This window comes from Pleurodeles waltl, chromosome 12 (assembly GCF_031143425.1).
Source record: "Pleurodeles waltl isolate 20211129_DDA chromosome 12, aPleWal1.hap1.20221129, whole genome shotgun sequence".
Taxonomy (NCBI): domain Eukaryota; kingdom Metazoa; phylum Chordata; class Amphibia; order Caudata; family Salamandridae; genus Pleurodeles; species Pleurodeles waltl.
In genome coordinates, this window is record NC_090451.1 from 190,896,443 (window position 1) to 190,909,661 (window position 13,219).

Here is a 13,219-nt window from a genome sequence, read left to right on the forward strand (position 1 = left end):
GGAAATGCACCAGACCTAAGTCTATAGTCTTCAACTACTTCTCTAAACAATGCAGTTGTTTATGATGAACCACCTTTAGAGGCATCTACCAGTTCCCTTTCACCTGCCACAGCTCCTGTCTTCACACAGACTGCTTCTGGGTACTTTGGCGACATTGATGACTTCTCTCTTAGTCTCTACTGAAACTTCTCTTCATGGTATACGTAAGCCTTTTTACTGGATTAAACACACTTATCTGATCTGTCTATGGTCCCACCTGTGGATTATACACATCTTGCTGGCTCTCTTTCTGTGGATTGGATTTGTGATTGTTTTCTTCTTATTTATAAATAGGCATTAGCTACCTGAATGCTCTGCTACTGAACTAGCAGATGAGGTACTGAAGTCTCATTTGTCTTTCCACAAAGTGCGAAAAGACTTGTCCCTACTGAACATTTCTGCTGTTCCAGTCCCTGATGGAATTGTTTGAGATAAGGTTCCATATGATATATTTGGTCCTACAGAAACTATTCAGATTGCTCATGTTATTGAAATTTCTATGAACGATAGAACACCCGGAATTATGTCTGATGAATAGGATGTGAAAACAGTATCATCAATGCTTTCTGGGCTTTAATATTATACTGTATTAGAAAGTGAAGATATGTATATGAACTTCGCAAAATATGGAGCAATATATTGTTGTTACCACTATGCAAATCATTACCAACAAAATGCCAGTTCTACATGTACAATTGTAAATTATACACAGTGGGAACATTGTCTGATTCCACCAGTGGAGAGTTCTAAAACATATTAAGATAAATTTACATACTTTTCTGGGCATGATGTTACTGATCCAGTATCATCATATTTCAAATTACCCTCAACTAAAGGTAGGAAAAACCTGCTGACCACTAGTAAATGTATTTGAATTCATATGTTTCCCAGCCAGCAATTAAGGGTTATGAATAATGGAAAGACAATTGATTTAAAATCAGTTTGGGAAACAAAAGACTGGCAGCACAAGGCATGAACGCCTTACTTAAAGCATGCCTGATTCCATTATAGATGATTTTTCTTAATTAAACTACTGAGCAGACAACCTGCCTAGGGTTAACAAAAAATAAAGACATGAATGTGCCCAATATTCCTTCAATTACAAAGTTTGACAATCATCAAAGTCTGGTAAACTACACAGAAGATCAGCTCAATGGTACAGTCAGAAATAGTACATTTAATTCAACACTTTCAGGTCCCAATGGGTGTTGCTTTGTGGCCAGTGGACACAAATGTTGCAATTGCACGTTATATTAACCCCACGCAGGGTTTTAAAGCCATCAGACCAGACCCTCATATCGCGACACAAAGACAACATTCAGGGATTGTCACTACACAGGGAAGTTATGTACTGTTGCAACATTTGACCTCAGCAGCTGTAAAAGAGCACCTCTAACTCCTATCTGATAATATGGATTGGCAAGATTTCTTGTTAGTTCCTGTATCAACATGCTCTAAAAGACTCTTGTATGTGATATAAAATGAAATATGGATGCTTTCTCAAATGGAAGCTTCTGCTCGTTTAACACAAATAGATCAGGCAAATTTAGAGAAAGCTCTAGTCATTGTCGACTCACTCTTAACAACGTTGTGTCATATGCAACTGATATTATACAAAATGACAGGTCGTTACAACATGGACAGAGTCAGCGTAGATCCATAATGCAGCTGTGTTGGACATTACAGGTTCTAATATCAAACCACAACTCGAAAGAGTTATTCTTGCCCTTTAATTAAACACACAAACAACAGATAATGACAAAGAAGGATCCAACATACACAATGGTTAATAGGGAAAATTTAGAAAATTTGGCTTTCACAGTGGCTGAGACACCAACAGCAGTGTGGTTAGTACATGGGTTTCTCTCGCTGCCAATTCTCACATTTCTAATCACACTGCGTTTGAAACATTTTTCAATAGGCAGAACTGAAGGTTTGGGGGGGGGGGGGGGGGTGTTACATGAGGTATGGGAACTGCTGTTCAATTTAAAATGTATGAGTATTGAAAAGGAAGTATTTCTCAGAGGTAGTGATTGTGAAACTTCTGTAAGCCAATCATTGATTTGAAAACAGGTGACATTGCACTGCATATTTAACACTTCGGTGGATAGTTGAGCTTGTTACTTGAAGGAAGTTCTCGTCCCCTTGATTCGCCCAGTGTTTGTCACTTTCAAATTGAATTTACTTAATGCTGAGAAATCAAGGCTGCTGTGGGATGAGAGCAGGTGTCCTGTATGTGATTTCTGTTTCTCAAATACTGACCTGCTGTGGTAGTGTGTTATGTCCCCTACACATGAGATTAAGGCAGCAAGTTTGTGGCCTGCTATTCCTACCTTTAATGTTAACTTCGGCAAGAGGAGCCGACTAAAAGCACTATTGTTTCAAAAACATGTGGCGCTTACATCTACCCGTGAGACCTTCAAATTCAAAAAGTGGTCAGGTCATCCATCAAGATACAGATGCTTTTAGATACTAACTTTCTAAGGTACAATAGTGAAATTGAGAGGCACAATTTTAATGCTTCCAATACTATGGGTGTTGTGCACTTTTTAAAGCGACTGGGTCTGGTTTTGTCAGCACTTTTCAGAATGTTTTCTAAGTAACTCCATCTTTTATATATTTCCTCTTCTCAAGTGTTTTTTGGAGACATACTGCTTGTATTGGCATTAATTGGCGGTATTTTACTAGTACAGTTTTTGCTCTTCTATGGATGTCCCATTTCAAAGCTGCATGTTGATGGAACTACCAAAACGTCCAGCTGTATCAAGAACACATGGCACAGTATTTTGGAGTATCTTTGTTGGAGGAACGAAACAACAACTAGTCAAACAAGTTACTTACCTTCGGTAACGCCTTTGCTGGTGGATACACTAGCTACCTGTGGATTCCTCACCTAAAGAATTTTCCCCATGCGGCAGCATCCGACGTAATTTTTTCTTCTAGCCCTGTATGTCGACGATGACGTCACAATTGCCCGACTCCCACGCGACATCGTATGACGTCATCCAGGCAATAAGAGGTCCTCGTCAACGTGCAGACGTCAGTTATCACCGTTTTTTACGTGCCTTTGAGGCGAACAGGTGAACATTGACCCTACGTATTTGACATGAACACATTAATCAAACATATATACCATTATTTAATTCAACCAATAGGAAACATAACGAGTAGAAATAAACACCCTACTGTATACAGTCCTACGATACGAAATATATCTATATATATATATATATAGGAAGATGCAGGATCACAAGAAAACAACAGCCAGCCAGGGCAAAAATCTGGATCCCAAAGGATACAAAGAGCCACAAGAAAATGTAATATCCAAGAAAGAAGTGACTCAAACAGATGATCTCATTAAAGAACAAAAATATATTTCTACTACAACGTTTCAGCTTCCGCCTTCCACAGGTAGTACAAGATGGTTTGCTCAGTGGCTGCACAGCCACTGAGCAAACCATCTTGTACTACCTGAGGAAGGCGGAAGCTGAAACGTTGTAGTAGAAATATATTTTTGTTCTTTAATGAGATCATCTGTTTGAGTCACTTCTTTCTTGGATATATATATATATATATATATATATATATATATATACAGGGAGTGCAGAATTATTAGGCAAGTTGTATTTTTGAGGATTAATTTTATTATTGAACAACAACCATGTTCTCAATGAACCCAAAAAACTCATTAATATCAAAGCTGAATATTTTTGGAAGTAGTTTTTAGTTTGTTTTTAGTTTTAGCTATGTTAGGGGGATATCTGTGTGTGCAGGTGACTATTACTGTGCATAATTATTAGGCAACTTAACAAAAAAAAATATATACCCATTTCAATTATTTATTATTACCAGTGAAACCAATATAACATCTCAACATTCACAAATATACATTTCTGACATTCAAAAACAAAACAAAAACAAATCAGTGACCAATATAGCCACCTTTCTTTGCAAGGACACTCAAAAGCCTGCCATCCATGGATTCTGTCAGTGTTTTGATCTGTTCACCATCAACATTACGTGCAGCAGCAACCACAGCCTCCCAGACACTGTTCAGAGAGGTGTACTGTTTTCACTCCTTGTAAATCTCACATTTGATGATGGACCACAGGTTCTCAATGGGGTTCAGATCAGGTGAACAAGGAGGCCATGTCATTAGATTTCCTTCTTTTATACCCTTTCTTGCCAGCCACGCTGTGGAGTACTTGGACGCGTGTGATGGAGCATTGTCCTGCATGAAAACCATGTTTTTCTTGAAGGATGCAGACTTCTTCCTGTACCACTGCTTGAAGAAGGTGTCTTCCAGGAACTGGCAGTAGGACTGGGAGTTGAGCTTGACTCCATCCTCAACCCGAAAAGGCCCCACAAGCTCATCTTTGATGATACCAGCCCAAACCAGTACTCCACCTCCACCTTGCTGGCGTCTGAGTCGGACTGGAGCTCTCTGCCCTTTACCAATCCAGCCACGGGCCCATCCATCTGGCCCATCAAGACTCACTCTCATTTCATCAGTCCATAAAACCTTAGAAAAATCAGTCTTGAGATATTTCTTGGCCCAGTCTTGACGTTTCAGCTTGTGTGTCTTGTTCAGTGGTGGTCGTCTTTCAGCCTTTCTTACCTTGGCCATGTCTCTGAGTATTGCACACCTTGTGCTTTTGGGCACTCCAGTGATGTTGCAGCTCTGAATTATGGCCAAACTGGTGGCAAGTGGCATCGTGGCAGCTGCACGCTTGACTTTTCTCAGTTCATGGGCAGTTATTTTGCGCCTTGGTTTTTCCACACGCTTCTTGCGACCCTGTTGACTATTTTGAATGAAACGCTTGATTGTTCGATGATCACGCTTCAGAAGCTTTGCAATTTTAAGAGTGCTGCATCCCTCTGCAAGATATCTCACTATTTTTGACTTTTCTGAGCCTGTCAAGTCCTTCTTTTGACCCATTTTGCCAAAGGAAAGGAAGTTGCCTAATAATTATGCACACCTGATATAGGGTGTTGATGTCATTAGACCACACCCCTTCTCATTACAGAGATGCACATCACCTAATATGCTTAATTGGTAGTAGGCTTTCGAGCCTATACAGCTTGGAGTAAGACAACATGCATAAAGAGGATGATGTGGTCAAAATACTCATTTGCCTAATAATTCTGCACTCCCTGTATATATATATATATATATATATATATATATATATATATATATATATAAAAACAATTATATACACATATATAAATCATTACATCAGTATATACATATCAATAACATACAGATGCTCACCCAAGGATATCTTGGTAAGACCAACCAGGCAACGGGGAGGCGGGTGGGACCGTGAGGAATCCACAGGTAGCTAGTGTATCCACCAGAAAAGGCGTTACCGAAGGTAAGTAACTTGTTCTTCTGATGGATACAACTACCTGTGGATACATCACCTAAAGAATAGAGTCCCAAAGCAGTACCGCACTAGGTGGTGGGTGCCTGAATGGTCAAACCAAGAAATCCTGCAGCACTGACCGTGCAAAATGGCCATCCCACCTGACTTCAGAATCCAAACAATAATGTTTAGCAAATGTGTGGAGGGATGTCCAAGTTGCAGCCTTGAAGATGTCAATCAAGGGAACACCTCTTAATAAGGCAGAGGAGGCCGCCTTAGCCCTCGTGGAATGGGCTCTTAACCCCACAGGAGGTTCCTTCTTTGCTAGAGAATAACACAATTTGATGCAAAGAACGACCCACCTGGAAAGCGTTCTCTTGTGCACAGCTTTGCCCTTCCTCTTCCCCCACATAACCGAAGAGCTGATCGTCCTGTCTGAACTCTCTCGTCCTGATCGACGAAGAAGCTCAATGCTCTTCTTGGATCTAGTCGGTGTAACCTCTCTTCCTCCTTTGATGGATGAGGTGGAGGATAGAAGGAAGAAAGTGTGATGGACTGTCCTAAATGAAAGGGTGTAACAACCTTCAGTAAGAAAGCCGCCTTGGTCCTTAACACCACCTTGTCCCTATAAAAGGAAGTATATGGGGGTTCCACACTAAAAGCCTGGAGCTCACTCACCCTCCTAGCGGATGTGATGGCAACTAGAAAAACAATTTTAAAAACTAAAAACCTCAAGGGACATGAATGCATCGGTTCAAACGGTGAACCCATCAGGAAAGCTAACACTAAGTTCAAATCCCACTGCAGCATAACGAATGGAGTGGGCGGAAACTTGTTAATGAGACACCTAATGAACCTCAAAACTATTGGGGACTTAAACAAGGAGGGTTGGTCTGGAAGGCACAGAAAGGCTGATAGTGCGGACAAATCACCCTTAACAGTCGCAACTGCACAACCCCTCTGCGCTAAGGATAACGCAAATGACAAAATGTCAGATAAGTGGGCATGTAAGGGATCAATTTGATTCTCTCCACACCAAATCACAAATTTAGCCCACCTGCTTGCATAGACAGATTTGGTGGAGTGTCGACTGGCCGATAATATAACGTCCACCATCTCAGGTGGGAGAGAAAAAGTACTCCGATTGCTCCGTTCAATCTCCAGGCATGCAGGCTCTGGAGGTGGGGGTGTAGAACCTGCCCTTGCAATTTCGAGAGGAGGTCTGCCCTTTGAGGGAGACGGAGCGGAGGGCACAGGGACAGTTGAAGAAGGTCTGAATACCACACCCTTCTTGGCCAATCCGGAGCTATTAAGATGACTTGGGCCCTTTCTTGGTGAATCTTCCTCAGGACCCGAGGAATCAAGGGTATGGGGGAAACGCGTAAAGCAACTGACCTTTCCAGGACATCTGAAATGCGTCCCCCAAAGCTCCTTGCACCGGATACTGGAGGCTGCAGAACGACGGGCAGTACTCGCGTTCTGCCGAGTGGCAAACAGGTCTATCTGTGGATACCCTCACACATGGAAGATGCAAAGGACCAGGTCTGGATGAAGACGCCCCTCGTAATTGGTCGAGATGCGCCGACAGACTGTCCGCACGCACGTTGAAAACTCCAGCCAAATTGCTTGATAGCAAACCAATACAATGGGCCTGAGCCCAGGACCGGAGCCGCAGAGCTTTTCTGCAGAGAAGGTACGACCCCACTCCTCCCTGCTTGTTTATATACCACATCGCAGTAGTGTTGTCCATAAGGACTTGAACCGACCGACTGCGAAGGGAAGAGAGGAAGGCCTTGCGAGCCAAACGTATCGCCTGTAATTCCAACAGATTGATGTGAAACCTCTGTTCCACTGGAGACCAATGACCTTTGACCTCCAGGTACCCCAGATGAGCTCCCCACCCTAGAGTGGAGGCATCCGTTATCACTGTGGCTACTGGAGGTGGGAGCGAGAACGGCTTTCCTTGAGAAAGGTTGCTGACCGCAGCCCACCATTGAAGATCTGCTGCAGCATCTCCGGAGATCTTTATCAATTCCTCGAGATCCCCTTTGTGTTGAAACCACTGCTTGCGGAGGCACCACTGAAGAGCCCTCATGTGCCAGCGTGCATGAGTGACCAGCATAATGCAAGAAGCAAACAGACCGAGCAGACGAAGGACCTTGAGGACTGGAACGACCGCCCCATTCTGGAACACTGGAATCAGCGCCTTTATGTCCTGAATCTGCTGCTGCGGAGGAAATGCCCGATTCAATGTTGTGTCCAGTACTGCCCCTATGAACAGGAGGCATTGAGAGGGCTCCACGTGAGATTTGGGTAAGTTCACCGAAAAGCCCAGATCCAACAACTAGGTCGTTGACTGCAGGTGATGCCGCAGGAGCTCCGGAGACTTGGCTTTGATTAACCAATCGTCCAGATAAGGGAATACTGCTATCCCCCTCCTTCTGAGCTCTGCTGCAACCACTGCCATCACCTTCGTGAAGACTCGAGGTGCCGAAGTAAGACCAAACGGAAGGACCGCAAACTGATAGTGTTGAGACCCCACCACAAACCGGAGATACTTCCTGTGCGACTTGAGGATCGGGATATGAAAGTAAGCATCCTGCAAGTCGACAGACACCATCCAATCCCCTTTGTTCAACGCCAACAGAACCTGTGCTAATGTCAGCATTTTTAACTTTTCCTGCTTGAGGAACCAGTTCAAAATCCTCAGGTCCAGGATTGGCCTCAACTGACCATCCTTTTTGGGCATCAGGAAATATCTCGAGTAACAGCCCTGACCCCTCTCCTGCTCTGGAACCAACTCTACTTCACTTTTCGACAAAAGGACTAAAACTTCCTGTTGTAGTAAAAAAAGATGGTCTTCCGAACAGAAGGATGGGCGCCGAGGGATGGGAGGGGGAAACTCCCGAAAGGGAAGAGTATAACCTTTCCCCACAATATCTGTGACCCAGGAGTCCGATGTTATGGACTCCCACATGTGGAGAAACTGAGACAGTCTCCCCCCTACAGGAGATGCATGCAAAGGGAGTGATGGAGGACTAAGGCTTCTTTCCCTGCTGCACCCCTCCAGAGGAAGAGGCAGAGTGCTGCTGGGTGGCCCCTCTGGTACAAACCAAACCCCTTCCCCTAAACTATCTATAGGGGTGAGCAGTAGAAGGTTGCTGTCCTGCTGCCTGGAATCTCTCTGGGAGTAGAGGTGGAAGCTTGCAAGCTCAAGGATCTGGCCGTGGCCCTACTCTCTTTGAACCGCTTTAAGGCAGAGTCAGCTTTTGTCCCAAACAGTTTATACCATCAAAGGGCAGATTGAGTAGGGTTGACTGCACATCGAGAGAGAATCCTGAAGACCGTAGCCAGGCATGCCGTCTTGTAGCTATGGACGTGCCCATAGCCCTTGCCACGGAGTCCGATGTGTCAAGCCCAGACTGGATAACCTGGGTCGCAGCTGCCTGGGCATCCGCCAAAAGGTTAAGAACCTCCTGAAGCAATCCAGAGTGTGCCTTGGCCTCGTCCATCAGAGCATAGATGTACCTGCCCAGGATACAGGTAGCATTTGTTGACTTAAGGGCCATGCTGCATGAAGAGAATGCCTTTTTAGCAGATTGGTCCATTCTCTTGGATTCCCTGTCCGAAGGAATCCCTGGAAAAGATCCTGGAGCAGTGCGGGAGGAGCATGAAGCCTGCAACACCAAACTCTCTGGAGTCGGATGTCTGGACAAGAACGCTGGATCTCCAGGAGCCACCCGATACCTCCTTGCAACAGACCTATTTACTGCTGTCGAAGTCACAGGCTTCTTTCTCCATTATCGGGTCTATGAGTGCCTCATTAAAAGGAAGAAGGGGCTCCGCCACTGCTGAAGAAGGGTGCAACACCTCCGTAAGAATGTTAGTCTTTACATCAGCAGCTGGAAGAGGAAGGTCAAGAAAATCCGCCGCCTTCCTGACCACCGAATGGAAAGAGGCAGCCTCTTCAGTGTACTCCCCCGGAGATGCAATGTCCTAGCCCTGCAGGTCTTCCAGGGGCTCTACAATCTCACCCTCTTCCAAGAGCTGCTTCTTATACTCCTGTTCCTCAAGCAGCCTCAGAGCCAATCTCCTGGAGCGGAGCCTGGCCTCTTGGCGAAGATGTTAAACATCGCATTAAGAAACGCAGCAGGGTCTGTGCCTGGCGCCGGGAACGCCAGATATCCCTGCGGAGCCGGCGCTTGAGGCGACACCGGCGTCGGTTCAGGCATCTCAGTCTGCGCCGGTGAGACCGCCGGATCCTGATGAGGATCGACTTCAAAGACAGACAGCGGAGACGTCACAGAAGTAGGAGTCGTCCGAGGCGGAGGTGTTACAGTCGGACTAACCTCCCATGACGTTCGTCGACCTCGAGCGGGACTGGTCCTTACTCGATCGACGTCGTGAGTCATGCCGGCGCCGGGAGTCTCGATGACGCCTGTGCGATTTCGAAGACTTGGAAGAAGACCTACGATGGTGATGTCTCTCCTTCGATTTTGCCAAGAATAATTTGGCCTACCGCTCCTTGAGAGCCTTCGGATTCATGCGCTGGCATGAACCGCACGCTTCGACCTGATGGTCAGAGCTCAGACACCACAAAAGTTTTCGTGTGGGTCTGTGACCGACATTCGCCCGCCACACTCCCTACAGGGTTTAAAACCCGACTTCCGTGGCTGAGACACTAACACACGAAGTGAAACAGCTTTTGGATCATGTATGTTCCTTCGATTTGTTCACCGAGACTTAGATGGTTCTGTCATCTACAGATGCGGGGTCCTCCTTGGACTCCCTTTCCACTGATGTTTTGGGTTTCATGGCTGCCTCCGATGACTTAAATTTGGCCTTTGTTTTTCAGCAAACTGCCTATTTTTAATTGGCTACTTTACTCGTTTGATCTGCTTGTTGGTGTGAACATTCTATTGCATTTAGAATTTTAGATGTTTTATTGGTTCTAGTATTTTAAAGGTGTTGTTAGAATCTATCTTCTCCAAATGGCAAGGGAAGGGCGTTGTGAGGACTACTAGAACCTATGTTGGCTACCCCCATTTTAGCTTTGTTTTATAATTCATGTTTTATTCATTTCAGTAAGGCTGCTTTAGCGATGATTTTTACATATTTTTATCAGCTTGCTTTTATTCTAGGAAAACGAGGAACAAGCTGCTTGTTTAGTTAGCTTTTTCATGACCTATAACCTCTAGAACTACATACACCATAGTTGGATTGTTTATCTTATTTACCATGTTTGTAATGCTGATTACCTTGTTTTGCTTCATCTGCCTAATTATCGCAGCTCACTCTTTATATACCAGATTGAGATTGTTTCAATAAATGTATTGAAAACTTTTCACATCTTTTCTGTTTCACCTTGGCATGCATGAGTAATACTACAAAAGGGGTAAGGTCTGTTTCCATAGCTTCCCTGGGGAGTCAGAATATCATGTTCAGATTGCCATAATGACCTTCCACCTGGCTGGTTTGTGTTTCAGGTGAGGCACTATGAGCTAGCCAGGAGTTAGGTCAACAGTAGCTAATGGTGTGGATGGCCTTAGTCTCCCACAGTCTGCCATTGTGCTGTCCTAAACACACACACCTATTATTTGAGTAGGAAACGCATAACACTATGTCGAGCCCCAGAGGTGTGACCAGCCCTAGCCAAAGAAAACCCTAGCCTGCTGGGAAGGTGCCAGAAGGGAGCAATTGAATTGCCTACAAGGAGCTTATCGGAAACAGAGGGTCTCCTGGCACAACCATTTGACTGGAGAATGCAGAGATATCACGCTGTCTGCTCGGAGGCAGCCCTCACGATCAGGGGAGGGACAAACCCTACTAGAAACCCTGTCAAGTGGTGCGGGCAGAAGGGGCAACTACTTTTTCTATTGGGGTGCTAACAGATAGTGGGTGAGGGGTAGGCTTAAGAAGCGTTGGGGATATGATGGCCCCAGTGGATCTGTTGCTGATATTTGAAGTATTCGGGTCAGAGTGACTTGGTCTGAGGTGATGGGGCAGTGAATGGGCCTCTGTAATGGGCTGGCAGGCCTGGTGCCTTGGGTAGGGCACATTGGCAAGTTGGGTAGATAAATGGTTAAAGTTGATGGCCCAGGTGTGGAGGTTGACGGAGTGGAACAAGGCTGGTGTGAAAAGTGAGGACCCACAAGCTCTTGAGGATTTGATACCACACTGGCTGCAAATGATTAACAGCAATCAAATGGAGAGTAAAATAGATTCTATAGCAGTGGAACTGGGTATGATAAGGGGGATCATAAAAAGCTAAGTGAACGAGTGAACAAAATAGAGATGGCCCTGGTGACATTCACCTCTGAGACTGAGAACCTCACAAGGCCATTAAAGGACACAGTTGAGAAGACACAGTTGCTCAAAGTTGATTATAAGGAGAGACACTCAAAGCACAATAACATACGAATTGTGGACCTACCAAAAAGAGTGGTGGGTGTATCTATACTGTCCTTCCTAGAGGGCTGGCTACAGGAGGTGGGGACCTCTGAGGGCCTGTCTAGGTATCACATTTGAAGAGAGCACTCAGGGTTTCGTACTGTTCCCCTCAGGCACGGAGCGCCTCTAAGGTCTGTCATGGTGAAATTGCTACACTCAAGCAGTAAGGACTACATCCAGAAGCAGGCCCGATTGGTTGGCCCATAAGCACTGGAAAATGGTAAAGTCTCCATGTACCAAGATTTTACATTGTAAGTTCAGTTCCAATGAGCCTCATTTTTGCCCATGAAGAAATACTTCTGAGAATTGAACCTGGAATATGCTTTGCTATTCTTAGCTGGCTTGACAGTAAAAGTGGAAGGAAAGGTGTACTATATCTATGATCCCACCGAGACATGGACTTGGATAGAACAGTAGATGCGTCACGGCCGCACACAGGGCTCATGTTGTCTTTCCCCCCTGTGTCACCTTACAACCTCCTGCAACCCATGGGCCCCCTTCCCACAGCTCTTCACCCCCTTGAATCTTTTATATCGTTGTTCCGTCTGTTAGCACTCTTGTAAGAGAACCACGTGTTTCATGGTTAATTAACTCCATCCGCCATTGCCTATGGAGTTTAACCATTTATGCTTATTTGTTTCAACTGCCTTGGTATTGGCGCAAACTGCAGTGACCTATTGACTACAATGGCTAATGCTGTTTGGTTCCACCTGCCATTGTTAATTGGTTTCTGTTACTTGCACCTGACATCAGCAATAATCATATCCATTATTTTACACGTGCTCTCTCCCAGGTTTCCTTTGAAAACTTTCCGGCTTTCCATGTGCGCCACATGTCTTTCTGGAACTGTCTCTCCTATCGGGTATAAATACCCCATTTAAACCTTAGTTGTGGCTACACCTCGTTTCAGTCCCATGGAAGCATATTCCCTGCACTCACCTTCTGGGCTGTACGGAACCCTCCTGCGCTCCAGTCTTCCAAGCCTTCCTGTTGATCCTGACTCCGTCAACGTTTCCAGTGTCTTTGCGTCCAGAGCTACAATTCCACCTCCTCTTGGGCTTCTTTACAACAGCCTCCAGTCTTCCTCCGGGTTCCAGTTGAATAATTAAAAACAAAGCTAAGTATTTGATCCTCAGGTTAGTGTGCACTGATCCATAGATAAATTTGAGATTAAGCCAAGACTGAATTATTTGAAAGTGAAAACCTATTTTTGGAAATTGGACATTTTTTGTTTCTACATCCGAGCATCCTAGCGCTCTGGACACTATCTTGTGGGCACTCTGAACTTTAATTTTTATCACAACTGAAGGTCTCCCCGTCAGTATCTTTTTTTTACCAGTTTTGTATCAAGAGCTTGGAAA

General features: G+C 44.9%; 1 protein-coding gene across 2 annotated transcripts in view; it reads right to left on the reverse strand.

Moving 5' to 3' along the window:
• ZCCHC14 (zinc finger CCHC-type containing 14) overlaps positions 1 to 13,219 on the reverse strand; it is a 547,370-nt gene that overhangs the window by 237,767 nt on the left and 296,384 nt on the right. The gene's annotated exons all lie outside the window — the stretch shown is intronic.